Source organism: Onychostoma macrolepis, chromosome 18 (genome assembly GCF_012432095.1).
Source record: "Onychostoma macrolepis isolate SWU-2019 chromosome 18, ASM1243209v1, whole genome shotgun sequence".
NCBI lineage: Eukaryota > Metazoa > Chordata > Actinopteri > Cypriniformes > Cyprinidae > Onychostoma > Onychostoma macrolepis.
This window is the reverse complement of record NC_081172.1, coordinates 10,271,474-10,295,465: the sequence shown is the minus strand read 5'-3', so window position 1 is coordinate 10,295,465 and position 23,992 is coordinate 10,271,474. Positions and strand designations below refer to the sequence as shown.

Sequence of the window (23,992 nt, the reverse complement as noted above, 5' to 3'; positions counted from 1 at the left end):
TGTGTGGTTCCTTGCACAGTACTGTTATTTCCTTTGAACACTTTTACCATATTGCATGATTTGTAAAGTAAAATATTTTAACATTTGCATCTCATATCCGTCTGGCTTTTCCAGTGTAAACTTGCTTGGTAGCTCACCTGGTACAGCATTGCACTAATGATGCAGAGTCCTATAAAACACATACGTAAGTGCTAAAAAAAAAAAAAAAAAAATTGCTCAAATCCATGAAAAATAAGGCATAATGGCGTGGTTGCTAGAGAAAATTTAATTTTTATCTCATTATTGGTTCATTTTAGGGTAAGATTTAGTGTAGGTTTTATGTTATTTTAAAAATGCGAAAAGCATTAACTTTTTAGTGCCACTCATCGGGCATTTACTGAACCGCCATGATATGTGCATGAACCAATATAATAAAATATCGGCATGTAGTGTTTATCTGTTTAGGGGGCAAATGCACTAGCTTTTTAGCGCCACCAACTTGACATTTAATTTTGAAACTGCCAAAATGTCACCATATTTTTCATGAGCCTGGGTTGCGCATACCTGTGTGTTCATCAAATTTGTAAATAAAACAGATTATTGGAGTCTGTTTTACAAGAAAATACCATTTCAGTTTTTGCAGTTTTATGTTTAATTTAATATGTTACTTGCCCTTTCTTTGTAATTATTAGTGACTTTTACTAGCAGTTTCTGAATGAAAAATGTTTTAAAATACACCATTTTTTTTCAGTGTAATTATGGTGCACATTGTAACATGATATTTCCTCTATCCAGCTGTGCTTCTGTGCAAAGTGACGGCTGTGAGTAATCAATACGAGCTGCATATCTCAAATAAAATAGCCCTCTAGTGGGATACGCTCACCACTGTAGATTTTACACTCTTAGAGATTTATAATGTATTCATTAGCTTTCTAAATATGCTGGGAAATCCTGCCCAGACAAGCGTATACACACACTCATACCCTTGGGACCATGAGCTCACTGGGTTTGTTGTCAGGGAATGTTGTGGACTACAGAGCATCAATGACAAACGCCTAGATGAAGTGGTAAAACCTCTTGGATGGTCCTGTTATAGCACATATTCACACTCTTTTCAATGGTTTCCCTCTGGGATCAATTCTTTCTGGTTCTTTGACTCTGTCAAGGTTGCCGGTGATGTGTTGAAAGGGCTTTTCAACCTCTGCTTCTTGTTAATTTTAGTAACAGTTTGTATTTTCCTTTTGAGTTGCAGACATATCTGTATGTGAACTTTATAGCTCATGGTCTTGTAGAACATTCTGGAGTATAAAGTGAATCTTTTTCTATATAAAAACATAAACTATGAGCTCAACAGAAAATAAAGCAGTGTCATCCTTCAGGAAGTGCACGTATTTTTTAGCTGTATTACAGGACAAATGGAGTAAATTGAACAAATTTTACACTGACACTGTACTAGAGTGATTTGCTATAGACAGATAGCCACATATTATGTAAGGCAAACTTCACTCACATGAGTTGTCATATATGATTATAATGTTATATAGACAGCTGTACTCACTTTTGTTCAGTTAATCTGTAAAGATTAGGAGACAAACAATTAATACTTCTACACTTTTTTTGTAGAAACAATTTTCACAAGTAACTTGAGATAATTTACTATCTATCAATTTTAATTTTAATTTTAATGGGTTTTTTATTTTTATTGTAGGTTTTACTTTTAGGTTTAGTTAAAGTATAGCATATACTTATTATAATATCAGTCTACCTGTTATGGTCTTAAGGAACATTTCCAGAGCAGTTTTGCACAAGTCTGGTTGTGTTTGTTTTGACAGCAGCATGGTTATCGCATCCCAAAGAATTTGTCCTTTGCCTTCCACTCACTCTGCAATTTGTAAGCATTGCACAAATAGGCCAATTATCTTCATACCCATGATTCCATCACAACCTTTGACCCCAACCTTCCTGACTTCCATTCCCCGCTGTGGGTGATGCTCACAAAAATACAGGGTGGAAAGAGAGCAGGACATCCTGCACTGTGGTCACAGTCATTAAAAATATTGTCTTCCTCAACATTAGACTAATTTGGAGTGTGTGGAGTAAAATGAAGAAAATGATCTGCACAAGCACATGATGGATGTGCTTTTCCAAACTAACTTCAGTTCAACCATTTTAGTATTTGGTTTACATAATTGGAAAGCAAATTGCTAATTCAGTACAATGACAATATCCAGACAGTGGTTACAGATCATTAAGTATTTAGATTGAATTTGAAAAACTGAACAAAACATACCTGTGTCAAAATATAACAAAATAAAAATAGTGATCAAAACCACCCTATACTAATAGCACATTGTTCTCAAGCAGAAAATGTTATAAAAATAAATTAACATACTTTCTTCTCTACTTAAAACCCCACTGGGTTTAATCAGAATTGGGTTTATATACTCATGGGACAAAGATACTTTGAACATAGTCTTGTGGGAGAATACATGCCATTTTTTTTTACTTCCCTGACTGTTCTTAAGCAAGTAGAGGTTCAAACATTTTTTTTTTTTTTCTGTAGCTTTCTAGATGAATATAAACCAAATCAAGACAACATCAAACAAACAAACAGCAAAGTTTTGCTAAAAAACTCTTGGAAAGGGAACGTGGAATTGGAAAGTGGCTTTGAAGCTGATAAAAGATTGTCATAGAAAGACTGTTTATTTTCATGAACTGATAAAAGGTGCCTAAAATGAGAGAAATTATTTAGGGCAAAGCATATACTTTCCATATTAAAATGACTAAAGTTGTTTCTGAATTCCCCTACTTCCAGATTATGAACTTCACTGTTCACTGTTGTAGTATGTTCTTTAGGTGTGTAGTATGAAAGCAATTTACTCTGGTGTTGTTAAATAAGTACAATATAGCAACAAGGTACAAGTTTTCTGTTACCTAAAGCACTTAAACTTTACAAGCTGCTCAGCTCATTTAAAAAAAATACATATATTTTAGAATAGAATCTGACAGCTCCTCTGCACCTGTGACCTTATGGTAGAGCAGTGGTTGTACACTTCAGAATCTCAACAGATGCTGTGTGTCAACCAGGTATTGTTTGTCTGTTTCCTAAATACTGCATATCCTACTCGTTCGGTGTTATCTTTTTGCAGATTATATAGGAAGGAAATAAACATCTTTTGAACAAAATTGACCTTTGACCTCTGTATCTTTCAGAGGACAAGCTATTTTTGTCCAATAAGCTCATTAGTTAAAACTAATTAGTTCAATGGAGGTTGAATCATGCACGCATGCAGTACATTCTTCATGTAGTCGACTGTGTCCTTGATGTGCCCAGACTGTAGAGACATTCACCTCAGTTGAAGTTTTAAGTTTGAGGGAGCATGATTAAGGTTCCTCATTCAGAGAGATCTTTGATTCACACTGATGACAATGTGATAGCCTGTGGAAATGAATAGTTCGGGCCAAAAATAAAACTGATCTGTTGATTAGATATTTTTGTGGATGCATTCCAAATGAGGCTGTAAGGGGAAAAAAGAGAGGACTTTGCAAGGGTGGCCGGTACATTTTGTGATTCACCTGTTGAGATGCAATAGTCCTGAGGCAGAGGGTGAGACAGAGAGTACATTGAAACTCAATCTGTGTAATCAAATTAGAGTTTTCAGTTTCTTTATATTATTCCTATTATGATTTCAGAGCATGACGATGTTTATTATATTACAGAGAAGGTTATCAAGCACTGAGATCTTATAATGCATTATCACAATGAGGTCATTATGCAAATGAATTGTCACAATGTACTGTAATATTTTAAAATGCTATGAGTTGACAAAAACCCAGTTGTACTAAATAAAACCATTTCATTTGCTATTTGTTTATGGCAGTGCATTAATGAGATTAATGATTAGATCCAGAGTAGTCTCATGTAGCCAGATCTCTGACTAGCCAGCAAAGGCCTGGGCCATATTCTGGCCATGAAACACCCACGTAGTGAGGAAAAGTGGTTTGTATTGTTCATGCATATCACTTAAGGGCAAGATCTGAGATATGTTATACCACAGTAGTGTGGAAAAACTCATTTAAATAATAGCTTCAACAGCTTCAAATAAAATATTTCTTTCAAAAAGATTTAATGTCACCAACCTTGCAAACTTTGGCAAATGCAATGATCATTTTATTCTGTGCTTGCTGTGTTAAATGAATAGTTCACCAGAAATTAAAATTTGCTGAAAATTTTCTCACCCTCAGGCCTTCCAAGATGTAAATGAGCTTGCTTCTTCATCAGAAAAGATTTGGAGAAATTTAGCATTTCATCACTTGCTCACCAATGAATCATCTGCAGTGAATAGGTGCCGTCAGAATGAGACTCACTCACAACAGCTGATAAAAACACCACATTATTCCATAAAGCAATTTACATGACTTCAGTCCATCAATGAAAGCCTTGTGAAGTGAAAAGCTGAATATTTGCAATAAAACAAATCTATCATTAAGATCTTTTTAACTTCAAATCTTTGCTTCTGGCTACAATAGTAATGAGTCCTCTATACAATTTTCTCCAGTAAAAAAAAGTAGTCTCGCCTGAATCAGGAGAGAAATATGCACGAATCAGGAGAGAAATATGCACAAATCAAATACTGTTTACAAGTGAAAACAGTCCAAAACAGTTGAATGTTAATGTGAGGGTGCGCTGGAGGAAGCATTGTTATGTATTATAGACTAATATTTTGGCCAGAAGCAACAGTTTGGAGTTAAAACATATTAATTGTGGATTTGCTTCTAACAAACACACAGATTTTTGCTTCACAATACATTCATTGATGGACTGGTGTTGTGTCGATTATTTGTGGATTTTTGTGATGCTTCAATTAGCTATTTAGACTCTCATTCTGATGGCACCCATTCACTGCAAGTGACGTAATGCTAAATTGGTTCTGATTGAATATCAAGGTTATCTACATCTTGGATGGTCTGAGGATCAGAGGATGAGTAAATTTTCAGCAAATTATTCCTTTAGCTAAGACTTTGTAAACACAACTTCTATGTGCCATAACATCCTTCAGTTAAACAAAGACGTATTTGCATTTATGTAAATTCCTTCAAGTCTGGAATCTTGGTGTTATTTTGGAACGAGATCTCAATTTCAGTAGCCATTTTAAAGCAACAGCTAACTAACTCATAACTAACTAACAAAATTGAAAGCGTTATATCCAAACAAGACTGAGACAAAACTAATTCAAGCAATCATCACCAGCAGGTGGACTATTGCAACGGACTCCTTTGAAGCCTTCCCAGAAAGTCCATTAGACATCTGCAGTTCACAAAATACTGCTGCCAGCCAGGATTCTGACAAGAAAAAAAAAAAAAAAAAGTTGTAAGAAAAAAAAATACATATGAAAAAAATATAAATATGTTAACAATGTATAGGTATAACGTAAAATATACTATAAATTAAAATATATTATAAATATAAGTATGCATATATGTAAATATATGTTTCTAAAATACTTTGAATTACCGTTGTAGCCTATATGAGCCCTTGCCTCACCTTTATAATTAATAGCAAGCATGCTGTCATGTCACTGGCTGTGTCGGTCTAACAGTCTGTTGTTTTCAGCGTTTCACCGTCTTTCTAGCAGGCTCATCACATTGGGTGACTGCTCTAGGCTGCCTCGGGTCGCACCACGATCGAGCATCTCGGCGGCTGCGCTCACATCCTCAGTCGGCATGAGAGAAAGGACACGGCGACTGCAGAGAACCGACTGCGCCGCGATAATTACAACCAGATTTTTACCAATGTAGTCAACAGCGCCGAGATCCGAGTTGCTTGTTTAAATTTACACGGGGCAGACAACGTGGCTGGAAAGGGAGTCTGCAAAGACGTCAGACTATCTAGTGAACTGCCTACATAGACAGCTTTTTTGGACATCACACCGCGTTCGTGCGCGCTCCGGGCAGCATTCATTCACAGTCGCTGTCCACACACACATGTACAGTATGTGTGAACGTGCGGAGAAGTTGAAGATGCAACTCTGAATCATCTGGGCGCTTGGATCGACGGTAAGAGCACGTATTTATTAAGGGGGATTTCAAATACGGTTACCAACTTGATCTTGTTAAGGAGCATAGGGACTCGCACCTGTACATTCAGCCTCTTCCTATCAAAACAATCTTCCACATTCTCCGTCGTTTTGCACGGGTCTGTGTTGTGTTTCATGCCCAAAGCTTCAAAGTTGTCAGATGTCTTTTCCTCTGCACGCTGTTGACATCTTGGGTATTTTAAGAGAAATAATGGGTGACTCAACTGGCATAAAGTAAGGACAGATATAACCTACATGTGTCATATTGCCCTTAAGGCATTGAAAGCTTGGTATGGCTGTAATGGGTGAGATTTTTTTAGAGAATGTGAAGTTTATAGAACGGTGTGGCTTAGTATCCTGCTGTTTATTTGTATTCTTGTGTAGTCTTAAATTCTGGAAAAGTCTTTTCTTCTTTGTAGAAACTGAATGTGGTGTCAAAGAAGCGCTTGCTTCAGTCATGGATGTTTTAGACGATTTCAGACAAACATCTGGCAGGGAATGATGTGCATGTGGCTTAACAGGGGCTTAACTTTCACGTGGGTTAGTTTAAGATCTGGCTGAATCAAAGTTAAAATGACAGTAATTTGGGAAGCTGAATCTTTAAGCAGTTTTAGAAGTGTCCTGTAGTTGTACCAGGGTCAGAAATCATCCATGGCTTGGGAAAAAATGACAACAAAAGTCACAAATGGCCTAAACGTTTAACTATGTGGCAAAAATATTTTCTATATTTAATGATATCCTATTCTCTAGTTATAGTTTTGGTGACCTGCAGTTGTCACAAAGGTGAAGAATATAAATTTGATGAAAGATATGTAAGAAAATATATTAAATGTTTAATAATATAGAATATTATAAAAACTAAATGATATAAAAAAATATTTAAAACAAAAATAAATAAATCATCTATAATAATCAATTCCACGGGCAAATATTCTTCTTAATATAAAAGCTAATTTCTGACACTGGATGTGAAATGACATAATTCAATTAAAGCTGATTTAAACAAAACTTTCTTAGCTCCTATTATACAGTGTTTATGACCATATGTACTTTTTCACACTGCAAGCCCATTTAAAATGAACTAGTAACGGCGGTATTTAAATGGTGTCCGATATAAGGGGAATTTCTGTTATACATATGTACATTTTAACTTAAAATCTTGATGTTGAACAAAAATACATCATATGGAGATTTTATATGTGAGCCACCCAATTACAGTCTTGAAAGACTATGAGCAGTTTTAAACTATAAACCTGGCTTTCACGGTATCTTATATGTAGTTAATGCCCTGTCATAACCTCAGAGCAGCATCTGTAATACTTTGAGCCATTTGGACCAGTAGTTCCTCCCCTAGTGGGGTAAATCATTCATTGCAACAGATACAATCATGCTGTGAAGGCTTTCTGTATTTGATCAAATTCAAGAGATCCCGTATCAGGTGTCAGGTATTCTTTTTATTAAAAGTTCAGTGTTTTTATAGTCTGCATTCAATACTTTTATATTAAATTACGCTACATGATGTAAGGTAAGCAGTTATTGCCAAATTTTTAGTTGAATTATGACCTTTATATCTTATCATGAAAAGCTGAAATGTTTATTAAAGATGTTATGATTAGTTAGAAAACCGCAGCACTGTGATAAATGGATATCATTAAAGGAACAGATGGGGCTTGTGAGACATGTCTTCTACCATCTCCCTATATTCTGTCCTCAGTGCTTTTGACCTGTGGGCAGTATTACCGATTCAGACATAAAGCAGCACTCCATACACTTTAGATTGGGAACCAGCACCCATGTTTAATGCATCTTTACCCTCCTAGACTGTTGAATGTGGAGAAGTGTCTCAGTGAGAGAGAACATTTCTAATGAGAATAGTATTTTAGATGCAGTAAAGCCCTTTTGTGAGAGGAAAAGTCTCGGAGAGACTTAGATTAAATAAAAGAAGGGTTTACCAAGGGAGCGAATCCCTCCGTATATTTTACTTAGCTCAGTGTAGCTCACTTTTGACTATCAAATCTACAAAGCCTTCATTAATAGTATATAGTGATGTTCTGTACCCAATTGTATCTTTTCATTTTTTTCAGATGGATAACATTTAGAAGTCAAATTAGAGAGGATGACATTATTAGCAAATGTTGGATGTGCAACTGACAGTCTATTTTGTAAAATATTTGGAAAACTAGCAGTATTAGAGGTTGCAGGAACTTGTAGGTTATTCATGGCACTGTAACATTCAAAGCCCTTTGAGGAAAAATAAACCATGTATATTTCATACATACTGTGTTAAACTCAGGACCTCGACTTCGCGTTTTGAATTTAAACCTTTAATCATAGTGAATCAGCATACTTGGTTATCGGGATGCTTTTATATTGCTACTGCTGCTTATTTTTGCTAAGAGGAAAAGTTGCAGATTCCAGAAATTGTGTATGATTACCTTATAGCAAAGTTCAACACTAATTGTACCGTTGGGACTCCTGAGGGAGTTTTAATAAACTGCTTTTCATACAGTAAGGGGGACCCACAGCAGCACTTGGCATTAGTGTTCCTCCAAAGGCTTAAGCTGCAACATCCCGCTTATCAACTCATGAGTGTCTTTTCATGAGCGAGTGAGCCAAGCCAGATATAAGGAGCGTGGGTCGGCATTATTCAACAGACAATTACATGCATTCCGAAAGCTAGAATCCCAACATCCAGCAGTGATCCTGCTGAGGTAAATGGTAATTAGCTGTCCTATTTTAATCCACTATAGATGTGCTCTGACATGAGGATGCCAGGCTTTGACTGTGGCAGAGGATTAAGGTGCCCGTGAATAAGTGTAGCAGGTGGGAAAGGTGTGTCAACGTTGTCTCACCCCGCTCTCGTGTGTATCCACAGTTTCCATCGCTGTTCTAGCGCTGACCTCTGATTGGGCACTTCAGGGCTAAGAACGCTCACCCTGAACAGCTGTTATCCTGCGAATAAAGGTGCGGTTACACTGGCTTTAAGCATGCTAAGTTTCCCTGCAACGATTAATGGCAACAACCGGTGTTTGAAATAAATAAGAAAATAACTAATAATAATAATAATTCAAATATAGCAACATAAGATGCCATGCTTTAGGACTTATGTTTTAAATAAATCACAAATAATTATAACTATGCCATTTTTATATCATTGTATGGGTCAAAATTATAGATTTTTTTTAATGCCAAAAATCATTAGGATATTAAGTAAAGATCATGTTCCATGAAGATATTTTGTAAATTTCCTCAGCCAAATATTGTCCTTACATCAATGGAAAGCTTATTTATTCAGATTTCAGATGATGTATAAATCTCAATTTTGAAAAATGGACCCTTATGACTGGTTTTGTGGTCCAGGGTCACATATAAGTTATATGTATGATTTAATAATAGCCATAATATTTGTAATAATATTTCTAATTAGTATTATTATGAGTAATAATAATACTTATTTATATGACAAAATGAGAAAATATTGCATCTGCTTGAATTTTTTTTTCTGCAGCAATTATCAGCAACAGGATTTGATGTTATGCTTCTGTTTTAAATAAATAATAAATAATAAGTATGCAATTATTCTTAGTGTTGTTATTATTATTAATTATAGAATATATAATATGTGTTTAAGAACAACAACAACAACAACAATAATAATAATAATAATAATAATTATTATTATTATAATAAATGCATTTATATGACTACTACTAACAATCATTCATTATTTAAATGATGACTTAATGGTGATTCAAAATGGGAAAATATAGCATCGGCTCCAATTTCCTACCATAATTATCAGCAACAGTATGTTCTTCTGTTTTAAATAAATAATATATCAAATAATAAATCTAATATTCTAACAATGTTATATAAATATTATAATTCAATTATTATCATTATTGTTATTAATATTAATTATATAACATTTGTGATGGTTATTATTATACATTTATATCACTACTACTGTAATTCATAATTTACATGATTGATCATTTAAAATGGGAAAATATAGCACCTTTTCCACTTTTCATGTATCTTTAAAATTTGTATTCTTTGTATTGAGCCAATGTTTTACATTTACAATGTTTTACACGTTTACATCCTCTCATAGTCAAGGTTTTTCTCTATACGAATTAACAGATTCACACGAGCTTGCATTTATGCTCGCCAGCATTTGCATGTATATAAAAGAAAGAGAACAGAGCACAAAGTCCAGTGTGACCAAAAAAACTTTACCCTTACAGACCACAAATGCTGGTTATTATTCAACGAGGCCTGTCTTAAACCTGGATGTGAACTGTTTTCTGTTTAAGAGTGTGGTTTAACAAGGTTAAGGTGTTGCTTGGGTGCACTGAGTTCAGTAGAAAGACTACTGATGTGATGCATGTGCAGGCGTTAATTGTGTCTGTCTTCCACTCTGTGAAAGGTGAAATTACTCTCAGGACAGGTGAATTTAATTTTCCTCGCATGGGGAGGAAGAAGCAGGGTTTTGGCTCGGTGGTTTTGATGAATGCAGGCTGAGAGAGGGCGAGGAACAGGCAGAGTCACTGTATAGTCATAAGAGGAGGAAAGTGGGAGGAATCTAGGCCATCTGTTAGAGTTAGCAAGTGATATTTTGTGGGCAACAATGACGTCGTTCAACCGCACAAACAGGCTTTGTTGTGAAACTTGACGCCAAAGCCTGATTTGTTAGAGTCAGAGAGGTGCTTTGGCTTTCTCTCTGCTTTAGATATTTAAGACAAAGCTCATATTTAAGCCAAGCAACATTTTTTTTTTTTTGTCAAAAAAATTCAAGCATAAAATCAAAAGCTTTATATGCTAACATTATAATGAATGACAGATGGATAACTATTGCTTTTGAATAAATAAGTCCTCATTTTAATAGATATGGGACCTCTGGGAATCTGGGGACGGTTGCACCAGCCATGCATAAGTTAGCCTAGTTGTAGCTGCACCATTAAACTTAGATCAGTAATACTGGTTGATAGACAGACTGGATTAAAAGCGACTGATTTCAATCATTTAGACATACAGTATTTGATCATGTTAACATTTACACATGTTTATATTTCATGAGACAACACTGTGAATGAATAACTGACTTCTGTGATACCAATCTAAACAGTGCGCTTTCTCCTCTAAATTAAAACAAATAGACGTCAGTTTCTCCAGTATTTGTTTATTGCCCGGTTTAATTTTAGATACAGCTCCTGAATATTTATTATTTACATATTAACAGCATCAATATTTGAACGGGCTTTTCAACACTACTTTTGTTTGCAGATTTGAAGGCTGCTTATTGGATAAATAGAGGTAAACATCAAATTATGCATCTACATGTTACTGTTTTTATAGAGCTTATGACCTAATAAATGGGGTTTGGTGTATGAACAAATGGTGCAGGCAAATTATGTATATGGTTACCTGCAAATTCACTAGCTGCTAAGAAAGCAGCATGGTATAGTGATGTTGTCTTTACAAGTGTTCGTTTCTTTAGTTGTTTTGTTATAGTCTGAAAAATCTGTTCTTTGTTATTATGTTATACATTGTTATTGCTTCAAGAGCATGGGTAATAATTAAAACCTTGATTATTTTGTTAATCATAATTGTCTTGTTTTCAGAGTTGAATGCAAACACAAGGGGCAATTATTAAGTGATGGTAATGTTTATTTTATTAGCGTACGGGAATTAATCGATTTGCACATTAAGGGCTCTTGATTAGATAAAATGAGATTATATGAGTTAGATTAGAAGTCAGATACTCTCGGCTGTAAAGTAAAACAATGGAGAAGCGAGGTGGGTGGTAGAATTTTAACTTGATTTTTGAAAGCACATGTTCACAGATAATAGATTATAATATTTTATGCAAGGCTCAGTGTTATAGAAATATGGCAGGGAAAATGTTTTATTAAAATGTCTGTTCTATTTTTCATTAGCACATTCATATGTGGTTTGTAGTATGTGCCGCAGAGGAAAAAGACTGCCAGTTGTTTGGGTCAAGCGCTGTAGTGTCGTGTTTTGGGTGACTCATTGTATCTGACGCATCAGTGTGACTTATTTTGTACTGCTCATTTGAGTGACAAGACATGACATCCCTCTGTTATTGGCTCGTTTTCAACAGCATAATAATATCAAATGAACAATCCTTGGTAGACTGGTTATATGCATGCAATTGTTTGGTGGCATTGATATACTATTTGTTGGAATTTTCAACTTTACATTTTTTTTTTTTATTTTATATATATGTGTCAGGGGATAAATATGCAATTTTGTTAACACTTTACAATAATATTTTCACAATATGTTTTTCTTTTCTTAAAGGAATAGTTCAACCAAAAATGAAAATTTCCCGAAAATTCACTTGCCTTCAGGCCATCGAAGATGTAGATGACTTTGTTTTTTTATTGGAACAGATTGGGAGAAATTTAGCATTACATCACTTGCTCATCAATGGACCCTCTGCAGTGAATGGGTGCCGTCAAAATACCATTTCATAATCCATAATAATGCATCCTCTAGTAAAAAAGTCTATTCCCTTTTGTCATCTCACATTAAAATTCACTGATATACTTGTTTAGAACTGTTTTCACTTGTAAATGGTACTTGAGATGAGATGACTTTTTCACTGGAGAAAATATTATGGATAGAAGATTTTTACCCGGGAGCAACGGTTTGAAGTTAAAAGCATCTTCATGATGGATGTGTTTATTACAAACACACAGTTTTTCACTTCACAAGATGTTAATTGATAGACTATCGTGTGGATTACTTGTAGATATTTGTTATGTTTTTATCAGCTGTATGAACTCTCATTCTGACGGCACCCATTCACTGCAGAAGCTACAGTAAATCAATGCTAAATTACTCCAAATCTGTTCTGATGAAGAAACAAATTCATCTACATCTCAGATGCCTTGAGAGAGAACAAAGTGGCACACAGAAATAACATGATATATCTTGTTTTCATCTCAAACATGTCCAAAACGTACAATAAGCACTTTGCTTTGTGTCACTCATGTATACTGCTTGCTATTGTCTGTTTATGTTGTTCCAGTTTCAAGATGATTTTGCTTTCAATACTGTCTGCGTCATGTGAAAGGCTTTTATTTGCACGATCAGGAAAAATTTATTCAGACTACAAAAGGTAGCCCATTACAGAGCACATTAATTCCATGCATTACTCTTTCCAGCCTTCAGGAGTTTTGGGTATTGGCACTCACATGAAAGGAAGAGACGAGCATGCTCAGAAGAGCTCTCTCGTTTCCAACCCTCCTGCATCCTTACATGTGTGCCTTTAGGTAACAGTCAGCAGAAGAGACACAACATATCCCAAGATGTCCTTTCTTTTCCAGTAATACTTCTTATCTTGTCAGTGCTAAATCAGTATCCATATTATGTAGGCTAATGTAATGAAAAGTAGTATATCATCTCATTTGTCGCACAGAGACATTTCATTACTATTTCACTGCTATTTCATTACCTTCACAAAAACAAGTTGATGTACACTGATCTGGAGCAGAGAGATGTCCCGAGCGATGGGGACAGTGAATATTGTAATGTCTGGTAATAGGCAGCCTGTCAGTTCGGAGCCGTCTTCTCAGCTCAAAGGAAGCACGCAAAAGTTCTCCATGAAATATGCATCAATCGAAGTGAAAGAAAGAACAAAGGCAAAACTGTGTGTTTGTTGTGGTGGGTGGGATATTGGAAACGGTTATTTATTGAAGAGCCAACTCTCTGGCAACAGCTGTTTAGATCGCAACACTTCGGAAATAAACGCATAATCATCTGCACTGGTGGAACGACAGATGAGAGGCAGGATGCATGGTACCTGAAATGGCGGAGCTCCATGTGTCTCCTTCAAGGCAGGTTTATTTTATTATTATTATTTTTTTAATGCACATTTACAGAATGTATAGTTTACACCACCGTTCAAAAGTTTGTGGTCAGTTTAATACTGTTATTCAGAAATTATGCATTAATTTGATAAAAAATTGACAGTAAAAACATTCAAAATTTTACAAAATATTTATATTTCAAATAAATGACTTTTATGTTAATCAAAAAATTATGTTTCCACTAAAATATTAAGCAGCACAACTTTTTTTAAACATGATGATACTAAGAAATATTTCTTGAGCATATTAGAATGATTTCTGAAACTTCAGCTTTACTATCACAGGAATACATTTTAAATAGGATTACGTTTTAAAATATATTAAAATAGAAAAAAGTTATTTGAAACTGTAATTACAGTCTTTACTCTTTTTTTGACTAAATAAATGCAGTCTTGGTGAGCATAAAAGAGATACTATTTTTTCAATTTTACTAGTAAGTAACATATAGTATAGTATTGTGAAAGACAACTTTTCTTTTGGAAAAAAATGCTATTCTAGATCGGGGTCAGCAACTTTTTAGGTATGTGTCCCATTTAATTTTTATTTGATTTATTTAATTAATTGATTGTTTTGATTGATTGTTGTTTGCATGCCTAACTATCCTTATCTTTTTATTTAGTTAATAGTTTTATGGGCACAAAACATTCAGTGCAGTTATACTCAAACTCAGTGCAAGTAAACTTCACACACACACACACACACACACACACGCACGCACACACACGCACACATACTGGTTATCTGCTTAATGTAGTTTGGTAGTCTCGTTTTTGCAAATCTTTAATATTTCTTGTTCAAATTGGCCCTTCATCTCAAAAAGGTTGCTGACCCCTGTTCTAGACACACATTTGCCGGTGCTTAAATGAATCCTGTGAATTATTGATACCAATTAAGCGCTGGTGTTCAGAACCCCATCAGGGTTAATTATAAAATCCACAGGGGCCAGATGAGCACTGTATCTTTAAGACCATATGATGTGCTATAGGAGGAAAGCCAGTGAAGAGCAGGGTTTACACACATGTCAGAAAGACAGAAAGAGTGCATATTAGAGAGAAAGAAGGGGGAGAGAGACAGAGAGAAGAGTGTCTGCTCGCTTCAGCAGGCCATTGCCATTATGATGAATGTTTGCTGCACTTTTTTGTGAGCCAATTATCTGCTCCTGTGTGAGTCATGGAGATCATTTAGGCAGGTGGGGAGCTCCACACACACACACACACACACACACGCACACACGCACACACACACACACACACACACTCATACAGGAGAGGAAATAGACTGTGCATTCATGTTCTTGCATTCTGACCATTTTTCACATATTACCCTCACTCTTTTACTCCATCAGTCTTTTTGATACACAAACCACTGCTCTTGGAAACACTTGTCTGTCTCTTGTTCTCTGTGATTGGAGGAATGTTATGGGTTTGCTGTGTGTTCACAGTTCCCCTTCTCGCTTTGTACAGCCTCTCTTCTATTCTCTTTCTCTGTACTGTTTGCTTAAAGGAACAGTACTCCCAAAATTAAAATTGTTACCATTTATTCTCCCTATAATGTCATTTCAGACCCATATTCTGTTTTTCTTTTGGACACAAAAGGGAAATTTTGAATAGTCAGCATGCAGTTATTTTCAATGTAACACAATTGTGACCACATCTGCCAAGAGGGGAAAAAAACCTGAAGGTATAACTGACTTTCGCACTATATTCTGATTCTTCTGAAGATTTTCACTGAATAACTGAAAATTTGGCCTCTTCTACTTACTTACTTAAGTATTTAATTATTTTTAATTAGTATTTTTAAGTTAGTGAGTGGAATAAAAATTTCACATGTAGAGAATGCATACATTTATATCTATGCATTTAGCTGACGCTTTTATCCAAAGCAACTTACAAAAGAGCATCAAAAGCAATTTATCGAAAAGCCAAACATATTTGTAATATGCAGTGCCAGGTGTATTATCAAAGAAACAGAAGGTTTTTTTCTTTTCTTTTTTTGGTTGCGTGTTTGTGTAAGTGTATTGCAGGATGCATTGAATACACTGAATACTCATACATACACTGAACGAGTATTTAGTCTGTGCCAAATCAGTATTATTTTAGTGTCATTGAGATTATTGCTTTTATTCACATTTTGAATCAGCTTTTATATTTTCTGTTTTAATTTTAAAGTTTTAGCAATTTTGTTGTGTTTTTTTGTCATGTTTGTGTGTGTGTGTGTGTGTGTGTCCCTATACTTTTTATTTATTTTCTTTCAGATTTAGTTTTTGTTTCTTTAGTACATCAAATTAAGGTAAATTAAAATCATATAACATTTATGGTTTTGATTTTAGTTTCAGTTTTGATTGTAATTTTAGGTAACTATAAGCCCTGTGGCAATTCATGTACATTTCAGCTTCATTTAGGTGTGTATACGTGGTGTAACACACATGGAATTGTCCTTATTTTGATAATTATCTTTGGAAAGTTTGAGCTTTACTTACTGTTTAGGTACTTTTTTAGGTGTGTGGTGGTCTGATGCTGGATCAGGGTGTAGCTGATGGCTGTTATCGGAAATCTAGAGAGATTGATGACACCCAGGGCAAAGCTCTGTCTGTGGGGCAGGCCACCACCATAAATCAGTGAGAAGTGGGTTACGCCAGGTCAGCTTTTCTCCACCTGCCACAATTTTCACACATCTCTATTTTACACAGTCTGTTAACATACAGTAAGTGTATGGCTGGACGATAAAGATAAAACATATACGGTGTCTACCTTATTTTGCAATGCAGAAGCTATTTTGTGTGAATGTGTGAGACTTTTGATTTATTAGCTGCTATAGGTTAATAATTAGAGGAATAAGAAAGTGCAGTAAACAGTAAAACCATTTGCACTACAAGCCAGTGTGTTTATAATTATGATAATGAATTAAAATAATATGATAAAAAATACTATAGTTTTTTCCCCTTTTTCAACATCATTTCAATATTAATGCATTGAAATTCAGTAAAAAAGTAAAATCAAGTAAGACTTAACTAATGAACACAAAGAAGAATGTTTAAACATTTTCATTTATGTGCACCAATATAACAATAAACAGCAACTTATATTTTTGCTAAAATAGTTTAATATATGAAAATGCCATTTATCTGTTTATTAAAATGCATAGTTTGAACTGACTGTTTAAACCAAACCAAAAACTAAATAATCACAAAATTCACAATGTTTAATATCACCTGGAAAAGTAATAAAATAATAATAATACCTGCAGAAAATAGGCTAAAATTTTTTGCCACCACTACGTAGCAACTTTTGAAATGGGTTTTCTTCATCATTCTTTTGGCTTAAAGATATTTTAAGACTCATATATTCTTGAACATCTCTACACATTAAGTATAGGTTGCCGTTTTGCAGAAGGGAATGCAGGGAGTCTTGTTTTCTCTTAATTGGACAGCAGGCAGAATGTCTTTGCTAGATATGTGAGGAATAGTGCTGATCCCTGGGGTTTGTGAGGTCCAGTGCCGATAGTTTGCTTTCTCTGGTGCTGTTAGGCGATGCAAGGCTTCGCATTCATTATATATTAAAGGCACAGGAACCCTCTGCTGGTCTATTTTGCTAACATGCTCTTAAGTAGTCCTCCTGATGGTTGTCTCGGGAATCCTAAATTTGTACAAAATCTCATCTCTTAAAATATGCAGTGCCACAATGTACTGTGCCACTAATGTGCATTATAATTATACTAACTCATCTGTTATTGGACTTTATAGATTTGGAAATCTTCATACTAACTGTATCTGGAGCTTTCAGGGAAATGACTAAACTACAATTTCATGCACCATTGACCATCCATCACGTCTAATTTTAATGGACACACTTTTCTATACACTCCTGTGCAAATGGCTTTTCAGCGTTGAGCGCTAACTAATGTGTATTTTTCAGGCTGTGTACATCTGCTGTAAAATGTAACTGTTGTGTGGGTGGGTGCGGGGTATGGGGGTCTAAGGCATCTCATAGACAGGTTGATATTTGTCTTTCTGTATAACGGAAAACAGCACAGAGAGTGAAGAGAGCAATGACCTTTCAGAGTCAAATGCTAATTTATCTGCGGTATAAAAAGCTTGTACGGTTGCTGAATGCTGAACATGTAAATGTTAGTGGTTCCCACTGACTGGGGCTGTTTACATGTGGATTAGGTACAGTTCAGTGGCCACTAAGCGCATATTTGCCTCAGCCTCTGGTGTTATTTTTCATTTATTGGTGGCTACAGAATATAAATTGCACATAAACTCCTTGGGTCAGGATATACTTTCTGAAAATGCCTTTTTATTCACCCATTTCCATATAGCCTTTATAAACCGCTTCTATACACTGCGGTGGTCTGTTTTTACTTGCATCTTGTTTTATATCCTATTTGTGCAGTATTTACAACTGTGCATCTATCTGTCTATCTATCTATCTATCTATCTATCTATCTATCTATCTATCTACGTACCTGTTTACATTAGCATGTTTATTACATTTATATTGCATACAAAGTGCCTATCCATCCAATTCTACTTTTTTTACATTTATATTTGAATTCTGAATCCTATTTGCTGCCTTAATTCAAATTTAGTAATACATTTACTATATTTAAATTTTTTGGTGAACTGTTCCTTTACATTTTGATTTAGGTATTGTAGTGAATTTGTTAGCAATTCTGGACATTTTTTGGTCCCACTTTATATTAGGTGGCCTGAACTACTATGTACTTACATTTGAATTAATCATTTGGTACAATGCACCTATTGTGTACATACATGTTTTTACATTGTACTTATATTTTTAAAAATACCTATATGTAATTACATCTGTAATTAATTTCTGTAATTACATTTATAATTACACTGTTGACCCATCCCTTACACCTTAACCCACCCTTAAACCTACCCATACCACCAAACCTGTCCCTCACCTTACCCGTATCACACCTCAATAGCAGCAGAAGTGTTTTGCAATACAGTATGAACACAATAAGAACATTGTACTTATTTTTTGATGTAAGTACATAGTAGTTAAGGCCACCTAATATAAAGTGTGACCCATTTTTTATTTTTTTTTTATAGTCATGTTTTTGCTTCTGTTTATAAAATAAAACAAGTGCAATAATTGTTTTTGTGTAATAATTTTAATTTTCTGTATGGATAAAGGCTAGATCGCCATGGTGCACTGATTGAAATCAAAGCGCAACATTAATATATTGAAACTCATCATTGCATGAATTTAATTATTGTATGAACAGCTATTCTACAGCTCTATTTTATGCATGAATAAGGTTCAGTTTCTTTGAAACAAGTCTTGTTGTATTTGTTAGGTGATTCTTTTGGGGCAAGTACATAGCAGTGTAACTCCCAGCTGGATAACCCCAGTTCACCCTGTCTACACAAGTTATCACAGAGGTGTGTGTGTATGTGAGGAAATGCTTTGTTGTAAGTGTCTGCTGAATTGCACTTGCAGGTTAAAAGTGGTAGGAAATGAAAAATTGTGTGTTTTTAAGCTTTTACGTTCACCAAGCTTGCAGATCAATAGACCTGGATTTTTATCAGGTTGTACAATGCATTTGCTGATGTGTTATATATCAGCTGTAACAACCAGCCAATTCCATTCTCAGCAAACACAGTCTTCATGTAAGGAATATTACTGATATTGATCCCACTTTCTTGGCCATTTGCAAAATATTTTTTTTTATCTATAGATCTGTTTGGTGCTTGGTAGAAGTTCAAGATTTGCACCTGGTGGGAATCTAGTATTGTGAAAAATCTTTCTTTCTTTGCATATTTGTACTGTTTATTCTTAATTTTACCCTACAGAGTTTTTTTTTTTTGTGAGGCTGCAGGATCACAAACTGCAAAACACCATTACATTTGGCTACAAACTTCTCTACGGGTTCTTTCACTCTACTATCTGCTGTACGAGGCTACAGAATTAATGGGCGGGGAATGGGAGGGCCTAGGTGGACCAGAGAGATTAGCTGTAAAATTGACACTGACAAATCTCATACATTATAGCTTCATGGGAGGCAGCCATCGCCACAGGAAGTGTTGGAGGAATTGAGGGGAAAAGCAAATCACTCTATAAAAGGCCTAAAGTGTCCTTTATTAACAGCCGGTTTTGTGGTGGCACACACTGAACCTCGCCACTCCAAATATTCTGTACTGCGATGACAGAAGTTCACGTTTTCTCTTTTCTCAGTTCCTTTCAGCTCATTTTCAACTCACTGAGTCACATTCCTGGCAAATAATGTTATGGTTTCACAGGTACACATCTTTATGAAAACAAGGCAGCATTATTCATATGAGTCACGGCTGCTAAATAAAGCAAATGGGCAAAAGTGTTTTGTTTCTCCATGGATTTGGCTTCTGTTTTTCTCCTGTTTGTGCTTATTATTTTAAACTAGCCTGTTTGGGATTTCAAATCTTCTTATTGCGTTCTCTAAATTGGTCTTTGGTGTTTGATGTTTGCAGAGGGTGTTTTAAAGCTCAAATTATTCAATTATTGAAATTAATGGAGAAAATAGGGTAGATTACTCAACTGCAGAGCAATAGCCTTATGTGACTGAACTCATTTCAGCATTCAGGGTTTTGTTTAAACTTGATTGCTTTCAAGCCCATGAAATTCATAGAAGCTGCAAGCTATTAAAGGGATAGTTCACCCAAAAATGAAAATTAGCCAAAGATTTACTCACCCTCAGGTCTTCCTAGATGTGTCTGACGTTCCTCTTTCAGATGAACACATTCGGAGTTATATTCAACATTGTCCTGTCTGTTCCAATCTGTATAATTGCAGTGAATGGTGCCCCTGTTTCTGAATCTGAAAAGTACCCATCCATTGCAAAACTACTCCACACGGCTCCAGGGTGTTAATAAAGGACTTCTGAAGTGAAACGACGTGTTAGTTTAAGAAAAATGTAAATTCTTAAAACTTTATAAACTGTTTAGTCCAGCTTCCGGTCTCTCAAGCAGACGCGTTCCCGACAAGGCGGTTGAGCGTATGACGCAGGCACCGCGAAAGGCGCCAACGTAAGTCTCCTGAGCTAAAAACACCATACATTTGCAGTGGAATCCTGGACTAATTCTAAAAGTGGTAGGATTTGTAAGGTCACGACTGGATTCAGAAGTTTACTTACTTGTGGCATTTTATACAAGTCACCTTGACAATTATATTGTTTAGAATAATTTCATTTTACTGACAGTTTGAAATGACTCACAAAAATCAATAATGTGAATCAGATGTGAGAACTCTATAAAACACATTCATAATTATGATGAAAAGACGGGTCATGAAACATTGTCTTATGACAAGTAATGAGTGCATTTAAATCATCACAGTATTCACCATGTTTTTATATCGGCAGAAAATCTTTGTGAATAAATCATGAATATTCAATATATGTGACCCTGGACCACAAAACCAGTCTTAAGTGTCAATTTTTCGAAATTGAGATTTATACATCATCTGAAAGCTGAATAAATAAGCTTTCCATTGATGCATGGTTTGCACAATATTTGGCCGAGATACAACTATTTGAAAATCTGGAATCTGAGGGTGCAAAAAAATCAAAACATTGAGAAAATCACCTTTAAAGTTGTCCAACTGAAGTTCTTAGCAATGCATATTACTAATCAAAAATGAAGTTTTGATATATTTACAGTAAGAAATTTACAAAATATCTTCATGGAACATTATCTTTACTTAATATCCTAGTGATTTTTGGCATAAAATTTTTTTTTATAATTTTGACCCATACATTATATTTTTGGCTATTGTTTTGTGGTCCAGGGTCACATATCACCCATTCTTACTTTGGTAGTCAACCCTATTGACCTGCATAGTATACTGCTGCCTTACGCTGATACTCCAGTAAGAATCTGTCTGTAATGAATGGAGATATATTCTGCATTTCTTTAATTTCTGAAGTCATAGCTGCAGGGTATTACCTTGCAGGTTTAAAAAAAAAAATGCTTATAATTATCCGCTTATTGATTTGAGCCCTGTTGCTGAATCTTTGATAGATCCAAGCACGTAGACTATATGAAACTTAATTGATGCAGCACATAATTATTGCCATTTCATGAGCAGGAGATGGATTAGATGCAGCAGGATCTTGAATTTACCCAATGAAATAAACTCGGTTAATGGTTGCCGCTCTCATCTCCGTGTGTGTGTTTTTCATGCCTAGGGCTCCTTATGCTCAGCTGATGAGAAAAAGACGTATGATTGTCCCATCTGATGAGAATTTTACATAATTGCAGTTCAGATGTGTTCCTGCCCAACCCCCATATTCATCTACATTGCTAATTTGATTGAAAGCTTGTGTTTTCTTATGATGCACCCAATTACAGAGTGTGGGTTCACCATTACTCGTTAGCTTGTGTATCTTCCTGTTTTGTGTGGTCTAGTAAATGATGGTACATTCCTGTTCTGAAGTCTTTGTGATAATGATGGATAACACCCTTTTCCATGGATCATTAATAGGATAACGCTCTTGATGGTTCATCAACAACATGTGCTGTTAAATATTCTTGACAAATGTAATGTTCTTAAAATATAACTCATTATCACTCCTGGCATCTCCAGAGTTTCTCAGCTCGGTTTCGCACCCTTCAGAGGTTCGTGAAGTAGGATCTTTGCCATGTTAACTATTTAGTGTCACATTGCACTGTGCTAGAGTTGGGAATTCATTCGGTATTACATTTAGCCTTTTTAATGGGTGAATTGATGTTGTTATTTTTTTGTTTTGAGTCATCAGATTTCGTAGAAGTATTTTAAATTCTTTTAGTATGTCAGTGGATAAGAAAAACAAAGTGGATGTTAACACTTTTATATACCTTCATTATATATATATATATATATATATATATATATATATAGCTATTTTGTTGAGAGTAGTTCCCAAATCAAATATTCCATAGTGTATAGTAGGGGTGTGCGATATCGTCTGTGATAATATCGTAATTTTTGTTTTAACGATGTGCAATTTGACATTATCGAGTATTTTGCAAATACTAAATAGAACACCTACGGTGTTCACGCTTACATTACGTGATGACGTGTAGACTATGGCGCGTGCGCATTTAGAGCGTGTTCTTTCACTGCACGATTCAGTCTAATAAAATGCATTAAGAATGATCACAAAATTCAAGATATGGGGGCAGAAAATGCGTATATATATATATATATATATATATATATATATATAATTTCATATGGTTAAAATCACATGAAGAGTGGCGTTTTTTTCTTCTTCAAAAATAAACATGATTACAAATGTGATATTGATTTTATATAACAGTTAAATAAACAATAAGTTAATATTAAGAGACTTACCTTTTAGACACCATATTGCCTGTTTTCGTCAACAAAAAAATTATTCCAAACAGCTACAGTACTGTTTTGCGTCTCTGAGCAACATGACGATGTTGTTTCTTTCCGTTTGAATCAACGTTTAAATGATTCGGTTCAGTTGCAATGACTCACTTGTAAACAGTGACTTGCTTCCACCTACTGGCGATTTTAATTTCATATTTAAAGTATCTTTTCGTTTTAAAATAATTCCAAATATCAGTATTCAATGTTTTATGTTTAAAATATCAAAATATTATGCATTTGTAACTGCAGGTTAAAGCACTCCATGTCCCTGTGAGCTGCATTACACAGTGCGTAGGCTAAATACATCTAAATACTACTTCACATAAAACTTCTGCAAAGATTAATTTTGTTGATACTGGTATCATTTGTTTGGTAACAGCCTAAATGTCTTATTATTGCAATTGACTGATTAAATGTAAGAATTTGATTCAAAAGATGCACACTTTTCGAAAAAAAACGGCTTTATTAAAGGTAAAATTGCCCATAAAAGGTAAAAATGAATTTAAACTTATATGAAAAGATTAATTTCTATCACTGATGTGAACTGACCGCACAGAATATGAAGAATATCAAAAACTGCAGCTGTCCAAGGTAGTCAGATATCAGCACAATAACACACTCGGCAAAATATTGTCTAATTATCGTTATCGAAAAT

General features: G+C 34.9%; 1 protein-coding gene across 3 annotated transcripts in view; it reads left to right on the top strand.

Annotated features, from left to right (window-relative positions):
* The first annotated feature begins 5,554 nt into the window (after positions 1 to 5,554).
* mgat4c (mgat4 family member C) overlaps positions 5,555 to 23,992 on the top strand; it is a 109,418-nt gene continuing 90,980 nt past the window's right edge. Inside the window, exons 1-2 of one of the 3 annotated variants that reach the window (XM_058751622.1) lie at positions 5,555 to 6,036; positions 8,932 to 9,020. The gene's annotated coding sequence lies outside the window, so the exon portion shown is untranslated. Of the gene's footprint in view, positions 6,037 to 8,931; positions 9,021 to 19,301; positions 19,368 to 23,992 lie in introns of those variants that run through there. The other 2 variants (XM_058751621.1, XM_058751623.1) reach the window with 2 other exon arrangements.